Source organism: Euprymna scolopes, chromosome 18, assembly GCF_053919585.1.
Source record: "Euprymna scolopes isolate OS-2025 chromosome 18, ASM5391958v1, whole genome shotgun sequence".
Classification (NCBI taxonomy): Eukaryota; Metazoa; Mollusca; class Cephalopoda; order Sepiida; family Sepiolidae; genus Euprymna; species Euprymna scolopes.
In genome coordinates, this window is record NC_136499.1 from 44939675 (window position 1) to 44960959 (window position 21285).

Below are 21285 nucleotides of genomic sequence, written 5' to 3' on the forward strand. Positions count from 1 at the left end.
GATTGAGATTTTGCCATCCATCCAGGATTCGACAATTTGTCAGAATCTTTATGATGACTTGTGTAAATAGAAAGCTTTGTGCATGCATATGTATATGCACACACACACACACACACACACACACACACACACACACACACACACACACACACACAATATTTCTCCAAGAATGGATGAAGCTAATTTCATAAACAAAATTTTGAATAACTTTTGCCCATCTCCCTTAGGAAAATGGAAAAAAGGTGGTGTGGGTGAGGGGGGGGGGAAACAGTCAATTTTTTATATATATATATATTTTTTTTTTTGAAGATTTGTCTATTTGAGATTTAATATTTCCCAAACTTCACTTTTAATGAGTTTTGTTTTTAAGGGGGGGGGTGTGGGATTTGAAATATCAGATTTGTATTAAATTTTATACATAATTAGATTCTCTGAATTTTAATTTTCTTAAAATTGCTTGAACTTAAATTTTGAACACTTTCTATAGTCATGAAATGGATTTTGATTAAAATTGGAATAAGGATTCAAACCAGATTTAGTTGCATATCTTTATTTTAAGAAGACAAATGGGTGCAAACTTTTGGAAATTAATTTTTATCTGCTTTGCGATGGGTCTTCCAGTTAATTACAAATCTTTCCAAAATTTCATAACATGTAATGCCAATCTATTACAAAAATAATCCAATTAAATCGAGACAAAAAAATAAAGAAAGCAGTGTTGGTCTACTATACAAATCGGTAAACTAAAACAACATTAACTCTTACTGCAAAAGGTTATTTTTTAATAAAAAAAAAAAAAAAAAAAAGCCGCAAATGTGTGACCCCCCCCCCTGTTACTGCATGTGAGATGAGGCCACAAAAAAAATAGTGAAGAAATGATGAGAAGTGTGAAGGTTGAATTAGTCTTAAAAACATTACTTCCGTCATAGTTAAAAATTGACTAATTTGATTTGAACTCACATTTTTTTTGCTCTTTTTGGTCCAATCATGGTGTCTGGGCATCCTAAGAAATTAGTGCTTTCGGAGTACTCTCCCAACCACTTCTCATAATTTAATCATCCCAAGCAACACGCTTCCCCCTGTCAGACTCGTCAACATTGGGAACACCTGTTTTTTTCAATTCTGCAATGCAAAACTTGTGACACCTTTTGAGCTCCTGGGAATGTCGAATCCCAGTGAAAATGGACAAACTGCAGTTTCATGCCTTAAGACATGTATATTTGAATTCAGCACCATGGAAAAACCACTATATAGACATACATATAAAGTTTTTGAGTAATATGAAAAAAAAAGAGCTCCAAAAAGGCATGTTGTTTTAGCCCTAAAAGTCCCAGAGGAATGCAAACTAGAATTTTGCCAGGATCATCCATACTGAATTTATATTAAGAACAATGGCCTCCACATTTTGGCCAAGTTTCAGGAAAATTTAATGGATGGGGTAAAAAGTGTCATTTTTTGGTCATTTGGGGACATTTTTTACCTCTTAAGCTTCTGGGGATGCTGAATCCTAGTATAAATAGATAACTAGGCAGTTTCAGGCCTAAAAACATGTATATTTGAGTTGACCATAATGTAAAACCACTATATAGTCAAACATATCAAGTTTTTGTTGAGAAATATGAAAAAAAAAAAAGAAAAAAAAAAGAAAAAAAAAAGAAAAAAAAAGAAAAAAAAAGGAAAAAAAAAAAGGAAAAAAAAAGGGGGGGGGGTCGACACTAAAGTCCCAGGAGATGCGAACCAGAATTTTGCCAGGGTCATCTATATTGAATTTCTATTAAAAACAATGGGCTCCACATTTTGGCTAAGTTTCAGAAAGGATGCCCTTTTCTCTTTCTTGCAACCTCTCTCCCACAGAAGGGATGTTGCGAGCATGTTTTATCATTATTTCCATGGGAAGTGCTCGTCTGAGCTCCAATCTTTGGTCCCCTCTCACCAATCTTTCACGAAAAACACCTGTCTAGCTAAAACCACTGTCAGTAATTTTCCCCACTATCTGTGCCTAAATCAAAACGTAGATTCCATGAACAAAGCTTTTAGAAGTGCACGCCTGTGGAACTCTTCTGTTTGCCAGTTTTCCACCTGACTACAACTTGGATGTCTTTAAGTCCAACATAAACAAGTTCCAGATGACCACCCCCTTAAGTAAGACACTATCAGATCTCCATTACTAACGATTATTACGATATTGTCCCATTGATTACTGTACATGCAATAACCCTTATCCCCGAGTGGCCTCCGGACCTTAATAAATGGTGACTTCCATGTAAAAAAAAAAAAAAAAAGCATGAGGGTGATGTCCTAGAACTGCACAGAATCACATACTTTTGTCAACAGGGAAAAAGCCATCTTAACAGCTATATGCTGTTGACCGATGGCTAAGCTTAGTTTTTATCTAGTTTATCATTTCATCATGACAAGTTTCAAGAAAAAATACACGATTAAACCCGGTTCTCCAACTTCCAACGTAGACCCCTACTACCATGTCTCCTTCTCCAACATCAGGGGTCTTCGTTCTAACCTTCCAGAGGTTGAAACCCAATTACAGGAGACTAAACCAGACCTTTTATTTTTAAGTGAAACTGGCATTGGACAGGCTATTTCCCTAGATGAGTTTGCAATTACAGGTTACTCTAACTTAACTTCTAAATCTGACCCCCAAGATCGCCATGGGCATGGAATATGTGCCTATATTAAAGATAGCTTTCCATGTGGGAGGGACATCTCCAGGGAAGATCCTAACTTACCCTATATGTGCTTCCGGGTTGCTTTAGCTCACACTACTGCATTTATATTTACTCTCTATCGCCCCTACAACAGCGGAGTTACTATCTTTCAAAACATATCTGAGAAAATTGACCAAGTCCTTTCTACTTATCCTTCAGCTAACATTCACGTATGTGGAGACTTCAATGTTCACAACGTCGAATGGTTGACCCACTCAAACAAGACCGATGATGAGGGGAGGTTCTGTCATGATTTCTCCATTGCCTATGACCTCACTCAGATTGTTCAGGAACCTACCCGTGTGCCCGATAATGACGGCCAGTATGCGAGCCTACTAGACCTTTTTCTCACAACTTGCCCTGAACTATGTTCAGTTTCTGTTCTGTCGCCTCTTGGATCTTCCGACCACTCTGTTGTATCAATTAAGATAAAAATGAAATGTAATAAGTCCCCAGACGTACCTCTTCATCGTACAGTATATCGATACACAAAGGCTGACTGGGATAGCTTCCGTACATTTATATCTGATCTACCTCTGCATTCCATGTTTAAAAAGGATGTGTCCTCTATAGTATTAGACCTAACTGAATGGTTAATTGTAGGTATTGACCATTTCATACCCTCTAAAAAGTTTCAGCAAAAACCTAACAGCCAGCCATGGTTCTCTCCAGAATGTGCTGCTGCCATTGCGCACAGAAATCACTTTTTCCACTGCTTCAAACGTAATAGATGTATGGAAACTAAAGCCGTTTTCAGGACTGCCAGCAACCATTGTAAGAAAGTAATAAGGAACGCAAGAGTGTTGTATGCTCAATCTGTTAAGTCCAAAGTAGCTGAGCAGCGGCTTGGTTCCCACCAGTTTTGGCAAATAGCAAACAGAATCCTGAACAGAAGCGTGTGCTCCATCCCAACTATTATCAATGGACCTGAGGTAATCTCATCAGCATCAGACAAAGCCAAACTCTTTGTCAAGAACTTTGCAGCTAATTCTACCCTTTGCGACCAAGACCGCCAACCCCCAATATTTCCTCCTGTATCAGAAAACACGCTATGTGATATACGTATATCTGTACGTGATGTTGCGAAGCTAATCAAAAACCTTGATTCGAGTAAAGCAACTGGCCCTGATGGTATTCCAATTATAGTACTCAAAAAACTTCAACCTGAATTAGCGCCCATACTTACAAAACTGTTTAAACGTTGTCTTAAGGAGAATAGTTTCCCATCTCCCTGGAAAATCTCATCAGTATGCCCTGTATTTAAGAATTCAGGTGATCGCTCATCCCCCTCTCAGTACAGGCCAATAAGTCTCCTGTGCGTCATGAGTAAGTTGCTAGAATCTGTGTTAAATACAGAAGTAATCAAACATCAACAAAAATAACCTTCTTAGTGACACTCAATATGGTTTCCGTTCTGCTAGATCTACAGCAGATGTCCTTACAGTTATATCGCATAGGATTAGCAAATCTCTCGACAATGGCAATCTCTCTAGGGCAATTGCTCTTGACATATCTAAAGCCTTTGATAGGGTATGGCATAAAGGTTTACTTCATAAGATCGCTAGCTATGGTATAGCTGGAAAAGTCTTCTCAATTATTAAATCATTTCTTTCTGATAGGTTCATAAGAGTAGTAGTTGAGGGGCAAAAATCAGAAGCTCACAGTATTAATGCCGGTGTCCCTCAGGGATCCATCCTGGGCCCAACTCTTTTCCTGATCTACATTAATGATCTTCCAAATCATATCCTTACATCATTTGTAGACATTTATGCTGACAACACTACCATTTATGGTAGCACATCTAAGACAGTAAACGACCAAGTTCTCTCCAATTCTCTCTCCTCTGATCTTGAGCACGTAGTACAATGGGGAAAGGAGTGGCTGGTTACTTTTAACGCATCTAAAACCAAGCTTCTCTCTTTACATCATACACATTCTAATTCACATTTGTCATCAATTGAAATGAATGGCTCTCGTCTTCAGGAGGCCTCAAGTTTTGACAAGCTTCTGGGCTTGACCATTACTCCTGATCTTAAATGGAACACGTATATCAAATCTGTTGCCAAGGCCGCTGGAAAAATGGTGGGATCTTTCTATCGATCCAGTAGATATCTCACTGCTGATGCTATTCTCTACCTATATAAGAGCCAGGTACGTCCAAGGATGGAATACTGTTGCCACATCTGGGCAGGAGCTGCTAGAAAGGACTTGTCCTGCCTTGATAGAGTTCAAAATAGACTTCGTAGCCTCGTAGGAGATGTCCTTTTCTCCTCCTTGCAACCTCTATCTCACAGAAGAGATGTTGCGAGTTTGTCTCTGATGTATCGTTATTTTCATGGAAAGTGTTCAACTGAGCTTAAATCTATGGTCCCCCCTCGCCAAACTTTCACAAGAAACACTCGTCTAGCTGTAAACACTATCAATAATTTCCCCCACTCTTTATCTGTGCCTAAACCTAAACGTAGATTCCATGAACAAAGCTTCTTTCTTAGAACTGCACGCCTGTGGAATTGTCTTCCGTTTTCCTGCTTTCCGGCTGACTACAATATGGTTGTGTTCAAGTCTAAAGTAAATAAGTTCTTGATGAGCCGTTCCATATAAGTTATTAAATTTACCAAATTTTCATTACTAATGATTACTATATTGACCAATTTCTACTGTACACTCTTTAACCCTTATCCTTGAGTGGCCTCTGGGCCTTGATAATGTGGTGATGCCTTTGTAAAAAAAAAAAAAAAAAAAAAAAAAAAATCACAACAGAATGGTAAGTAGAAACTTAAAATCGCTAGAATCTTGAGTGGAATAAGCATGGAAATGTAGTTGGTAATTGTGTAAGCTTTCATTGTAAATTCATCATGCAGGCTATCTTTCAGAGGGTATTCATTGTCTTTGAAGACAAGCACGCATATATCTCCATCCACATACAGCTATTTTGTTGTAGACAACTAATCATTATGGCTAAATCCACATCCAGATTCAAAACCTGAACATCCAAATGTAATCAGCAGCCCAGACTTATCTGTTGCACTAACAAACCTGCTATTAGAATTATAGAACTATACATGCATTTTGTTTACATGTTTTGCTAGGCTACAATTAATAGAAATCTATTCTTTACAGAAGATTATTTTATGCCAAGTGGAAATTGTTTTCCCTCCATCTACCAGATACAGTTTTACATGCTAGCATGCATTGGACAGCTTTTAGAAATGGACATTTAAACTAACCCATCTGAAGTGATCAGAACCCTCCCCCCTTCTCTGGTTGATTATCATTTTCTTTTAATCAACTTCCATCTATTCTTTCAAAGTCACCCCATCATCAAAGTCTCCTGTTCTGTACATCTGTCTGCATTTAATCATTTACACATGCACTAATATATATATATATATATATATATATATATATATATATATAATAAAAATACAAATTGTTTTACAAGATTATTGGTAGTGTCCCTAGAATTTAGTAAACAATGATTTGATGCACAATAGTTTCAGAGACTACTTGGAATTAGCAATAGTTTTGCAGAATTTGACCCGGATCCTTGTGATTTTCTGTCAGTTATGGTTCGGGCTCAATCGGCAGTCACCGGATTAAGCTGAGCAAAATAACAGATGCAGACTGATTAAATTTAACATTTGTTGACAAAAACAGTAAAAATATCCCCCACCACCCCAAAAATTAAAAAATTACAAAAAGATGTTGAGATAGTATTTCAACATTTGAACAACACTCTGCTTGATTTGGTGACTGCCAGTCAAGCCTGAGCTATAATTGACAGAAAATCCTGAGGATCCAGGTCAAATTCTCCAAGAGTACTGAATTACCATCACATTCTTTTTTTTTTTTATATGTGCATTCAATTAGTTTCCTTGTCAGCACCGTTCACCATACAGAGAGAGAAAGAGAGGAGTGGGCAGAAAAAAAATATACTTGTTCAAGTGTTTTTACTTCCGAAATTCACTTATAAAAGATTTGGAAAAAAAAATTATACAACTTAAAAGTATGACACTATACAAATAGGAATGGCAGATCTTGTGAAGACGAGACTGGCACCTCAGTAGTATACATATCCATTATAATCTATCGAGACGAGAGGAAGATTTTAGAGGATTGTGAAAAGTAACCCGTCAATCCAACAGATGAAGAATCTAGATCTTGCCATTCTAAACAAAGATTAGTCAGAGGATAGATATTTATGCTGAAATAGATCAGCAAGTTAAAAAGCTGAACAAATATCTCAACATTGCCAGAAGTTGAATGGAGAAAAAAAAAAAAATGCAATTGATACAATCGATAAAATACGATTTGGATAGGTGCCAAGAACCCTACAAATGACATTACTAAAAATAAATTAGAAATACCAACACATACCATGTTAAAAAAAAAAAAAAAAAACTAATAGTACGTATCAAACTAAACTAAAACCTGCTTAATTGAGTTGGACATTCTCTGGATATTTTAGAATCACGTGGGAATTGGCTTGGGAAAAATAAGGTAAATTATATATATATGTGTGTGTGTGTGTGTCCACTCCCTATTTAGAATATTGTGTGAAAAGAATATGATTAACCTTTTGTTAGTTTTATTTTTTTGTTCTTCCTAAATTTGTTTTCACCATAGAAGTGAAACTAAAATAATCTTGTCAAATTAATATACAGGGTATCCAAAAAGTTTTGGAGCTTAAATAAGTTCAAAACCCTTCAATGACTTTTTGGACACCCTGCAACTGCAGGAGTAGCTGGAAAGGTGTTGCAGTGCTTCACTATCTGCCTATCGGTACTCCAAACCGGATTCTTAAAGAGTTGGGTGAAAAAAAAAAAAAAAAAAAATTCTGTAATGGTGAAAATTTTACCCCCTCCCCCCCACTAACATATACATATATTATAATCTGAAGCTACATTACACAGGGTACTTAAGTATATCTTGAGTAGAGGGACAACATTGTGGGGTTTGCATTCATGTTGAGCTGAAAGAAAATATTTAAATTAATTTTTATTATAGAAAAATTCAAGAGTATACAGGGGCTCTCATTCATCCCTGGAAAACAGTATGTTTTGAGCACTGAAGACTAATTTTTTTTTAGATTGACTTGGGTGCCATCAGCTAGAATTGAAACTAAAATATTCAGCACTCCAACTATGTTCTCTAAGGTTGAAGCTATCACCAAATAAGATTTAAAATTGAACCAATTCAAACTACTTTTGAATTTGCACATGCGCAGAAGTAATAGAAACATGTCAGCAAGTTAAAATGAATATCTTGCATTTCAGCTTGCCGTCATTTATGCAGGCGTCATTTATCCATCACAACAAAGATTAAACCATCCTTGGTGTATGATTATTTCCTGTTAATTTCAGTGCTATGTTACCAGTAGTTAAAGTGATTATTGGTCAAGTATTTTCACACACACACGTCTTATTAGATTTTAATGAAATGTTGCTATTCTTTCATTTTAAAACCACCCTGGCATTACCATGGTGTAGATATTGATCAGAAGAAAATGTAGAGAAAAGGAAAAACAATATAGTCTTAAATAAACTAAAGCAGTTTAGAACTTTTTCAATTTCATCACACCACCAGAAACAGGATTTTCACTTAAATTCCTCAGGATGTATACAAAAAAAAAAAAAAAAAAAAAAAAAAAAAAAAAAAAAAACTCAACCATTGTTTATTCAAAGGCTTTGATGTAATTCCATTTGTACAAATCTTGGATTAAAAGTGGTAATGTATGGTAACTACTTTATCTCTAGAGAACACATTTTTATCTGCTTAACAACCTACACCAACATTGCTCATGCCTCCAAAAATTCAACCTCTGGTCAATGTCTCAGGACCATACTATATATGCAGAAATGGGATGTGACTACAAATATTTTTCTAGAAGATCCACCTGGGCAATTTATTTAGCTAAAATTATAAATAATCAACATAATTTAAAAAAAAAAAAAAAAAAAAAAATTATGTTTGCTATAATTAGATATATTTAATTGTCCAATGCAAGTGCAATAGCAAGTACATAAAAACCAGATATCATGGGATTGGTCAACTTGATTTGCATGAAAAACTGGATAAAACTGTTCAGAAGCATCTTGATGGCATGCAACACCATATATGCCTCTCCCCTCCATTTACCAGGGATATTATAGGACCTTTTCTTTTTTGCATTATTGAAAGTAGTATAGTGTACTTTTGTTTTTAACATAAATTACACCACTTTTAAAGTTTAAAAAAAAAAAAAAAAAAAAAAAAAAAAAAGATTCCCACAAATTTCATTAATTTCTTCATTAAAACTGGATCATAGCGCACATTTCATAATTGACAGAAACGCATTTGGTTTTATTTCAATATATTTTAAAACTTCAATTGCCCATTTTTTTTTTTTTTTTAAAGCAGTTCTAGGAAAACCATTTGGTCAATAGGCTCATTCCATTGAAAGTGGTCCAAAATCAGAATTTTAAATCTATTTTCTAGCATTGTTTTTATTTTCTGAAAGACAACACCCTAAACTATAAAAAAGTAAAATTTTCAATTGATTTTTTTTATGTTGTCTATGCCGAAGATGTAAACATCGTTTTTTTTTTGTTTTTTTTATTGAAGTCAGAAAATGGAAGAATTGCCTATTTTTCAGGCATTCATTTTTTTAACAGTAAATAACAGAATTATGTTTAATTATATTTTTCATGATTGAGATATAGATTTCAAAATAATTGAGGCCCCGAGTTTCTGTTAATCATTTTTACATTAAATTTTCATAAAGTTAGTCCTGTGTCGATGTAACACACGTGAAGCCTAGACATTTTTTCCTCATCTATAAATATAAAAGCGAAAATATATGTGTGTTCGCTTTTTTCAGAGAAGCGGTCGGTCGTCTAACAACTTTTTAAAACTTTATATCACATTTAAATCGTAATATCTCAGAGTTAACAACGGAGCTCGCCTGTCTAATTTGCTCGACTTCGGGAAGATAAATATTCAACAGTTTTCGCTCGCCGCATGTGGGTTAAGCCGTTTCCTATAATAAAAGCGACACTAATTCTTGCGTTATTTTTCCGGTCTCGATCACCGGAAATGTCCGAAAGCAATCAGCTTTGATCAATGTGGAAATATTATTTCCTTATATCAGAAGACAATTGCTATTCAATTTCGACAAGTGGAGCTGTTTCCCCCTACCCCCAACGTCTTGGAAAAAAAATAAAAAAGCATTCCCGCACTAAATGAAATGCTACCCCGCAGTGAAAAGTTGACCTCATTAAGTCATTAAAACGTGCACCTGCTAATTTAAGTAATTAAATAAATTCAAACGTGTTTCCGTTAGCATCTCGCGGTGGCCAATGGTTAACGTCGCACTCTTTTCTTTTTCACACTTTAATTTCCAACTTTGCCTCAAGGGTTCGGGTTCGATCCTCATACTTACCTACCAAAACATTTTTTTATTTTACCCTCCCCCCGGAGTTTTGATTTACCCAAAACCACACACACACCTCCAAACACCTGGGCAACGCCGGGTACCCCTCGCTAGTCTATCTATATCTTCTATATATATAAAAGCCAAACGTCTGTGTGTATGTATGTTTGTAACGCTAAAACTTTTGAAAGACGGAACCAAACTTGACAAATTTGGTATCATATCGAAGCCCCATCACCCGGATGACAAATATCGAAATTTCACATCAAACGGACCACTAGAAGTTGGTCAACTGATCAGTTATCTTCGAGGGGGGCCCCCAAAAAACCTGTCATTATCTATATATATAAAAGACGACAAATGTTTGTTTGTAACGCTAAAACCTGAGATGAAAGATTCCTCTCCCCTAAGAATAAAACATATGTTCAATATCTGCTTTTGTTTTTTCATTGTTTATACGGTCCCGAGCAACGCCGGGTAGCCCTGCTAGTATATATATAAAAGGCAAAATGTGTGACCATTTCGTGTATGTCTCGCAAAGGCTTTTCTTGCACACGCTCCCGGGGAGGGGGGGGTATGATTGCTTAGAACTGTTTATATAGGCCGTAGATAATATCTAGGATTTGGGAAAGCGCGTCGCGTCAACATTTATTTCCATCGACTTTTACAAAATTGCTATTTTGGCTTCTCACGTGTTGATTCGGCTTTTTGTATAAAAAGCGAAACTAATTCAAATACACATCACTCTCGGCATCGCGCCGGGAAACATCCAGAAGCAATCAGCTTTGATCAATCTTGTATATCAGACAATTGCTATTCAATCTGGACAATTGGGAGCTGCTTTCCCCCTCCCCAACATCTGTTGGGGAAAAAAAAAAAAAAAAAAAAAAAAAAAAAAAAAAAAAGTCAAATTTGTGTAAACAAACCCAAACGCTGCCTCGGAGCAAAAGTTAACTGTGTGACTTCTATTTGACCTTAATTAGGTCAAATGGAAGCAGCAGAATTAACTTTTATTGCGGACACCTGTTTTTAATAGTTAAATAAATTCAAACGTGTCTACGTTATATGTCCCGGTGGCCCAATGGTTAACGTCGCATGTTTTTGTTTCACACTTTAATTTCCAACTTTGCCTCAAGAGTTCGGGTTCGATCTTCATACTCACCTACCAAAACTTTTTATTTTAGTTTAGTTTGATTTACCCAAAATCACACACACCTCCAAACACCTGGGCAATGCTAGGTACCCCTCCGCTAGTTCTCCAATAAATGAGAAAAAAAAAAAAAATCCTTTCTGGTTATAAGTAGGGCTATGACAACAGAATATTCTTATTGTTTTGACTCGCGTATATATCTGACACAGACACAGTTAATCACCTGAGAACCATATCACTATATAAAAGCATATAAGATATCAATGGTTACATACTCGAGAGTCAAAACAATGCAAAGAATATTCTGTAGTCATAGCCCTAGTTATAAGCTAGTATATTACAAACAATAACAGCAAAAACAAAAATATAGCTATTTTTTCTTCCTGAAAGAAGAACACTTTGAATTTGTGATGTCACGTGAGTTACATGTCAATATATCACTTCAAAATCTTCAATAATCAATGGATTTAAACATAATAAATAACATACTCCTACAATGTTATAAAATAGATTTATTTATTGAGAAATTTCAGATTGAAAAGGATAAAGCACATCCTGATGTCTTCCAATATCTACCATTCCTACTAGAACTGGTGGACTGTTTTCCGATCACATTTTATCTGGTCAGTGTTATTGGCTCTTTTTTGGAATACTTCATTACCGATACTTCTATATCAGTATCTGTAATTGATAAAGCTTCACCAGGAAATAAACTTTCGAAGCAATTTTTTTTGTTCTAATTGGGAGAAAAAAAAAAAAAAAAAAAAAAAAAAAAAAATCAATACTAAAATAGGACATACACACACTAGCAGTTCAGCCCGGCTTTGCTAAGGCCCTATGTACTGTTCATAACTTTGTGTGTGTATATATATATATATATATATATATATATATATATATATAAGTTTGACATACCCAGATAAGCTACATGTAAAATTTCAAGTGTTTAGACCCAAAATTGGCGGAGGAGTTTGGTAGAGTCTGCAAAGGTCAACTCTCTAAACTTTGACCCTTTAGCAGCCAAATTTTCACCCAAAAACTGATTAAAAAGCTTGCCCTATGTCTGAATACACGTTATGTAAAATTTCAAGTGTTTAGACCAAAAATTGGCCGAGTAATTTGGTAGAGACCAGAGGTCAAATTTTTTAAAACTTTGACCCCATAAACTGTGTTTTAGGCTCAAATCAAATTAAGTTTGATCCATGTCCAAGTAACCTACATATAAAATTTCAAATGTTTAGACCTAAAATTGGCGGAGTTTTCAATGGTCAAATCGTTTAACTTTGACCCCTTGACAGTCAAATTTCTGTCCGAAAACCGATTAAAAAGATTTTCCCAAATCAATACCCCTTATGTCAAATCTCGAGTCTGTAGACTGAAAATTGACCGTAGTTTTGTACGAAAATGTAGACAATTTTACTTTTATAGATATTATTGCCATATATATTTTCTAAATTTACTATATATGATAGAAACTACGTTCAAAAAGGTATATGCCAATATACATTTTCTTTTTATGATCACACACTTGTTTTCTAAAATAAAAATTAAGTGTACAATTAATTACTGTAAACCACTTCATAAACAGATATTTCATGAACACTAAAAAGAAAAAAAATTAAATATCTATCATGATACATGGTTGAAAAATATTTAACCAATTAATTTCAAAGAAATAAATTGTTTTATTTGCCAATAATTTCAAATAACAAACAGCAGCATTTGGCAACCAGTAGTTTTCAGCTATGTTGATATGAAATGTTTTTATTTTAAACTAGCAGGACCCGTTAACCGGCGTTGCCCAGTGGTAGCATGCACCCTCCACCACATAAAAATTTAAAATACAGCTGTTATTTTGGTTGTTGGCTAAATATTAAATTACTAAGGTTGAAGGAAAGAGTCTGTACTACTGAAATAGCTTTATCAGTTTTATTTTTATTTTTTTTAATAAGTGTACAATGCGCGCCACTGGTTTACCCCCCCCCCCCGTATGTAACTAATTTAATACCATCGTAACTTTTTTTACCATTTAGAAGCTTTTTCCTGAAATTTTTTATATCTATTCGTTATTAAATAAACTTGTTTTGTAACTAATCTTTGCTTCATCCTTCTCAAATACATATAATAGATGGTATTGTGCTCTGCCATCATATGGATCAGAGATTAATATCTTTAAAATTTGGTGCTTATGCATTTTTGGTACCGCGCTATTTGTAAATAGGCGTTTCCAAGTTAAATTTAAGTTTCACGCAAAATATTTTAATAGTGACAAAACACTCTCCCCATGGTTAAAATGGGTTTGTAAATAAAAAAACATTTCAGCACGGTACCAAAAATACATAGTACCCAAAATTATATTGTTCAATGCTTTTAATAATAAATAAATAAAAAAAAAAAAAAATAAAAAAAAACTCATTTTAAAACTTTAGTACTTCTGCTGTTTTTGCCGTGAGTTGCTGAGCAACGGCCGCCGAACGACGGAAACGTCTGGATTGTATAGAGTGAGCAAAAAGAAACGCGAGTGAGCAGACGTTAAAAATTGAAAGAAATAAAATATTTCCTTTAATTTTTTTAAGGAAAACGAAAAGTACTAATATTTTAGTAAAAACAAATTACTATATTGTTATATTTCTTACAAAAATAAAATATAATTATGATTTTGTTCTTTATGAGTTTTTCACTGTAAATAATGAAATGCAAAAAACAAAAAAAAAAAACTTGATTTCTTCTTTTTCAAATAACATTAGGAATAAGTAATAAGGCACCTTTTTTATTTTGGACGGAAGGTATTTGTAAATGAAAACATTTTATACCAAAGTATAAATATATAATTGTAAAAAACAGTTATTTAAAAGTCTGCATAAGAAAATAAGCAAACAAAAAAAAAAAAAAAAAAATTTATAAGTCTGTAAGAACATATTGCTAAAACAATTTTGTAATGTAAGATAAAGAAATATTACTATAGTAAGAACGATTTACTATCTGGGGAAGTAAATGGCAAATCATAAAAATAAAGTTAGTTTCATTTTTTTTCAAGTTTCCAGAAGCTGTGTTTGTTGTAATCTGTGTAGCGTTCTTTTTTGAAGAGGTTTTGTTCATTCCAGAATGACAGAACAAACTTTTCAGCCAATGAGACAGAAATAAGAGAGAGAAATCATTTTTTGGGTTAGAGGAAATGGAAGATTATGGTTGTGTGCATAATATGAGCCAGAAAATTAGAGCAAAACCCCATATATGATCCTAATGCAGAAAACCTCCCGATGTTGAATGGTAGGAGTAGGACTTTTTTTTAGAGGGGGAAAAAAAACAGCTACTTCGACTGTATATCTTTATGTGTCTTAAATGTCGTTCAATAGTAAAATAAGGTAATGGCTAATATTGTAAACCTAATAAATTTGTAGGTGCCATTTGTTGTAAACCTATGGTATTTTGGTCCAGAGGGGAATTTCTGCATCTCTTCTTATATATAGTGGTAGGTCCTTGTCTAAATGTTAATAAATTATCAAAAAATATATTTAATTTTTCTTTTCATCACAAGTTAAAATATTCAAGAGTTGAGAAAAAGTTCTTTATCAACCACATGGAAAACTAAACTGGCCTTGCCAATGTTTTACAACAAGTCACCAACATGGGTTATTGCTGCTGCTTGAAAAATGAATGCTGTCCAAAAAATTTCTACTCAAATTCTTATATATATATATATATATATATATAAGAAAAAAAAAATACTTGATATATTTTATGATACATACATGAAAAATAAAGGTTTTTACACTAATCTGTGCAGGTTTGAAATCTTCAATGGAAATTAAAGCCTGAACTTTAAGAGACCATGCAGTCTAAACCAAATGACCAATTTGCTTAAGACAAAAACTAAGATTAAGAAAATACTTTATTCTGATTAATTACTAAATTTGAGTCTTTTCCCACTTCATGGAGCTTTGGAAATTGAGGGTAACGCATGGTGTGACACACGTAACAAATACCTTAATTCTCAGAGGTTCAATGAATAAAAATTTACTAAGACTATTGTAATAATTAGAAGACTCCATAAAAATTTAGAAAAATATTTTTATAATATAAGGCACACTTCGCAGAGTTTATACATTTAACAATGTTAAAAATATCCTTCACGTCTGATGTAATGCACATGACACTAGAAACAAGACTACAAAAAAAAAATACATGAAAGAGTAATGCCTTAAGACTAAACAAGCCAAAAAGAAAAGAGTAAAGTATCATAAGGGCGATTTTAAATGTTATCGCTGAAAACCCTTCTAAACATGACACGTCACATGGAATGGCCCAATAGTACAACAATTTTCCTTTTGTCATTAGCCCCACTGCCAAATATCATGCCAATCTGGTACTCATTCTTCTCATGGTTTTGCAGACAACTTATCGGTGCAATCAGTCTAATTTATTAAATCTGCCAAGAAGTTTTGATTCTCAGCTATAGGGATTATAATAGCCCGTTTTTATAGTACAGGGACATTGCCAGTTGACCATATGGGTTATAAAATAACAGAAGATATTTTGATTTTGGGAATAGATTTCTGCAGAAATTCATAATTTTTTCAGTATCATGGTTTTGGTTATGGAATCATTCAGTTCATTAATAATTGTGAAGGACCGATTGTAATCTTGGGGAATTTTTTGTTTGGAAATTGACCTGTTAGTATTTTTGAAAGATGAGCATTTTCATCTCCAAGTTTCTGCCAACAGGCTTGCTAGTTTCATCTTATTTCATAGTTTTTGTATTATTTTAGCCGTGTATTGGTTTTCCCTGATATTTTCTTTATCATTTCCTGGTTTTACACTTTGTATTAATTTTTGATATGTAGTTTTGCCAGGTTTTTCTTTCAGCTCCTTTAAATATTCACCTACAGTTCTAAAAAAAAAAAAAAAAAAAAAAAAAATTTAGATTTTGTTTTGCATTTTTTATTTTACAAAAGAGTCACCACTTATCAAGACCTGGAGGCCACTCAAGGATAATGGTTAAGGAGTGTCAATAGGAAAATGTAATCGTTAGTAGTGTAAATTGGATAACTTGAGGATACGGCTCAAGAACTTGTTCACATTGGACTTAATATTATAGTTAGTTGAAAAGCAGGAAAATGGAACAGAGTTCCACAGGTGCACAGTTCTAAGAAAGAAGCTTTGTTTATGGGATTACAAAATGGGAAGGGACAACAAAAATAGTATAAAAATGTCCTCTTGTTGATACAACGCACGCAAGTCTTCTTTCTTTCCTCAACTTGCAATAAATCCTTGCGTATTTGATATTATCTTCCGTTCGTTCTCGCTCTAAGCTGTCCAACAAAACAAAAACTCACTTATACTTTAGAATTTGTCCCTTTTAACAGTTACCAATTGTGTTCATATGCAAATTAATGTCATACGTTAACCAGTTAATGACAGACAAAATTATGCTTGTCTTTTCTACATTGTCTTATCATTTTACAAGCTGAGCAAACACAAGGTCGTTTGCGAGTGATGATTTTTATTACACTCACTCCAGATATCACCATCACATAAATAGCAGGGAGGATCGCATTTGACGTGTACTTCTACATAGAACCAAGGTGTCACTTCCTCATCACTACAGTCATCGTCACTGGCACATTCCACAATTTCCTCTTCTGGTTTTGTAAGCAGCATTTCTGAGCTCATCCGAAGGGGCAGTAAAGGATCAGGATCATCCTTGAATTATGTTTTCTTCATCCTTAGAGGTAGAGGCACAACATGGGCAGACATCTTTCACATGACATGGGACACCATCGACGAACAGTCTGAGGACTTATTTTTTCTATTCGTCTACTGCCAAACCTTGTAGTGCATCGAGCATTTGGTGGGTTTACCCAAACACAACCTCCCACTTTATACGGTGTGTCAGCAACTAACCACTGATGGTGTAATATCTATCCCTTTTATAAGCTGTTCATAGTGGTAAATCCCATTAGCTGGTGCAGTTGGTGTTGCATCATCCTTGGGTGTCACATTAAACCAGTACACAACTTCTGAAATCAAACTGCGCCTTGGCTGCAATTCTTTTGCTGGTACGGTGACACCACTCCACTATGCCGTTACCCTCAGGAAAATATGTACATTGGCAATGCATTCTAACCCTCCCCCGCCATTCGGTTGTGAATTTCTGGAATTCTTGACATCGAAATATAGAGGCATTATCAGTCGAGATTTCAAGCGGGGTGGACCATGTTAAAAAAAGATGGATCTCAATTGCCGCAGAATGTTAGATGTGTCCCGTCGTGTCAACAGATGCCATATCATGAAATGCATTGGGCCACAGTTTTAAGGTCAAGAAATGTTTGCCATCATAAGGAGTCATATCCATACCTATCCAACACCAGTTTTCCTCCACTTCAAGCTTTCCTTTTTGTCGTCAAGATGGTGCTTGATCAATGCCTTCATAGTTGCAGGACACTCTTCAGACAAAATGTGGTTCCACTCTGACGTATTTCATGGATCTGATCCAGTGTTAATTGATCTGTTAAACCTGCGCATGTCAGTTGCGGAGGATTAGATCCCTGCTTTATTAAATCAATCCATCTCTTTGGCACGCGAGTAAGCTTATCAGCCCCAAATTCTGCTCCAATAGAACTAAGGTAAAATCAACCTGCAAACTGTATTAGTCAACTAGATGCTTTATTATTGCTAGTCTTCCTTTGTATCAACATTTCACTTGTGGCTTTAGTCCTAACTCGTGCCTTTCCAGTTAAGATGTCAGTCAACACACAATGATGCAGTGTGGAGGTGTACGACCTGGGCCTGCCACTGCAGCGCAAGATTAAGGCCTTTCAGTGTGGCATCAAGTTCCGCCAAATTGATATGCTGGGCATCATTTTTTCGACAAAATCAGCACATCTTCTAAAACATTACTCAATCGTTCCAACACTACACTTGTAGCCAAAGAACTCTTATCAACCCATGCATTCAGTTTGTGTCCAAATACATGCGACTCTCCCCAGGCAGAGTCGTTTCTACATTAGTCAACATTTCAGCCATCATTTGCTGGAAAGAATTGTCATCTATGTTGTCCCGTCTTTTTGTGATCGCAGTTGCTAGTCTTTTTAGTACTCCTGTTGCCACTCGGAGCCATCCATAGACAGGTACTAATTTACCACAAACAGAAAACGTGATGCACTGCATTAACACACTAAGTAACTCTGGAATCAAGGCCCAACATAAGTGCCCCCCCCTCCCTTTTCAGCACTTAGGGTCCTTATTAAACCGAAAGATTCCAGTTTCATTTGAACCGCATCTGCAGACATGTCTTCATTAACCTAGAGGTCATCAATGTAAGCTGAAGTAGCTTTCACTGTGGTCTCATCTTGCATCAAAAGTTTTAGTGATAGCTGCCTTTATTAAGGATGCTACGTTTAGGCCAAAACCTAAGCATGCCAAACAGTATAGTTTTCCCTTGATTATCACTGTCTGAAACAGCCACAGTGACTCATGAACCCGTATCTGTAGGTAGGCTCTCTAAATCCAGCAGCACTACATTACTTCCTTTCTAACGCCATTCTTAATTTAGCAGGCAATGCTATAGTCATTGTTTGGCAAGGGGCAAGGGTAGTGACAGTACCTTGTCCTCGACTTAGTTTCCAGAACAGTTGTGAGATATCACTGCAACGAGTTGGGTCACATAACATTGTAGTGTTCTGTGTGCTCATGGATAAACATTCATTGTACCACTTCGACTCCGGTACTCCTTAAAACGGTTAGGACCCTCCCACATTTATAGCAGATAGGGATCTTATGTTGTCTTCATAAAGTTTAGATGCTGCTGCAATTGGCTCTGGTTCCTTAAGGTTTCGTATTGGGGCCAATAACTTATCCGTTGTTAATCTGTCAATATGTGACGACGCTCGCGAAAGTCAGACATCCTCGGGTAAGCCCACACAAAAGGGCACAGCTTAACATTTTGTTGTTGACACCACAAAACGGTGCTGATAACTTCTGTAAATCAGCTAAGTAAACATCCAGCATTTACTTAGAATGTAGTTGCCAAGTAGTGAACTGTTGCCACGCAATAAAAGGATCGTTACCAAATGCTATATATAAGCTCTGCTTAATTTCTTCCCAGTCTGATTCATCCCAAGTTGCTGGTACACAGCATAGGCCTCTCCGGTTAACCTCAACGGAATGTTGCTTGCTCCTTTGTTTTGTACAATTTGCAAATACACTGCCTTTTCAACCCATTCAACCCAGCAGTAGATCCATCAAATTCCAGTATTAAATGAATGCCCAATCTGTCCATTTTTAAAAATTTTTTGTTTTTAAGTCACCGCTTATCAAAGTCACTTGAAAATAAAATAAAAAGGCCGAGATAGCTTATAAATAGAAAGGGACTAGAAAAAAAAAAAAAAAAAAAAAAAGGCAGTGTCAAGACAATACAAGAAATTTTTTTTCCTCAACTTGCAATAAATCCTCATGTATTCACTATTATCTTCCATCGTTCATTCTCATTCTAAGCTGTCCAACAAAAAACTCAACCCTCATGCTTTAGAATTTGTCCCTTTTAACAGTTACCAATTGTGTACATATGCAAATTAATGACATTCATTCATCAATGAGTGACCTACAAAATTATGTTCGTCTTTTCTACATTTTCTGTCATTTTACCGGCTAAGCAAACACAAGGTCATTTGTGAGAGTGAGGATTTCTATTACAGGAATTTACATTTAAGTTTAGGCACAGATATAGAGTGGGGGAAATTATTGATAGTGGTTTCAACTAGACGTTTTAAAATTTAAAAAAAAAATGCTTGGCATTTCCTAAATTCATCACCAAACCATAATTTATTTCATTTTACAGGGGGAAAAGTTTTGAGTACTTTCGTTTGCTATTGATAATGTATTTGTAAAATGTGATAAGGACCGATTCTGTGGTTGATTTGCAATGGACTACAGCTTGACCCCCCCCCCCCTCCAAATTTTTTTTTTTTTTTTTTTGAAGTTCCATTGTAATTATTCTTCAGTTTGTTCATATAAAAATGTTTTAAGTGGTCACTCCCACATGCGCCATCATGGATTTTCCATTTATAATCTAGGAATAACTAGTATTGTAGAATATGTGCCTATTGCTTGATGTAGATAGGTTTACTTTACATAATTAATGTATATTTAATATAGACTTATTTTCCTCTTTCTGGCAACTATATTTTATTATAGTCATTGAAGTCTTCTAATAAAGATTCTCAGAAGTAGTTTATTTAAATTAGTTCTGATACTTTGAGTACTTCATTTGATTATATATAACGAGCACATGTTTTATAAAGAGGCTCTGATATAGTCACTGCTTACATATTTATATTTAGGTTGATTTCATTCTGTTGAATATTATTTTTTATGACTGATCCACCACAGAACATGGTATGCCAGTTTATATAGCTAAAAGATTGGTTGAGCTTCAAAACAATACCAATCTTGTGAAAATCCGTCGCCTCTGTCGAAAGTTTTAGGCAGACATACATACATTTAAACAGACAGGTGAGATTTATATTATAAATTTCAAATGTTTAGACCCAAAATTGCCTGAATAGTTTGCTAGAGATCGTAAAGGTCAAATCTTTTGAACTTTGACCCCTTGGCAGCCAAATTTTCGGCTAAAAAACGATTAAAAAGCCTGCTCTATGTCTGAATACACTTTATGTAAAATTTCAAATATTTAAACCAAAAATTCGCCGAGTAATTTGGTAGAGACTACAGAAGTAAAAAATTTTTTAACTGACTCCAATTTGACCCCATAACCTTTATTTTGGACTCAAATCAAAATAAAAAGTTGGACCCGTGTCCAAGTAACTTACATCATAAATTTCAAGTATTTAGACCCAAAATTGGCAGGAGTTTGGTAGAGTTTTCAAAGGTCAAATCGTTGAACTTTGACCCCTTGACAGCCAAATTTCTGGCCGAAAAAAAAAAAAAAAAAAAAAAAAAAAAAAAAAATTAAAATTTTTTTCACAAACCTCAATGCCCCT

General features: G+C 34.9%; 1 protein-coding gene and 1 long non-coding RNA gene across 4 annotated transcripts in view; one reads left to right on the plus strand and one right to left on the minus strand.

Moving 5' to 3' along the window:
• Window positions 1–21285, minus strand: part of LOC145297609 (ras-related protein Rap1) — a 161783-nt gene that overhangs the window by 97313 nt on the left and 43185 nt on the right. The gene's annotated exons all lie outside the window — the stretch shown is intronic.
• The window catches only part of LOC145297608 (uncharacterized), a 33455-nt gene that overhangs the window by 958 nt on the left and 11212 nt on the right, over window positions 1–21285 (plus strand). The window lies entirely within an intron of this gene.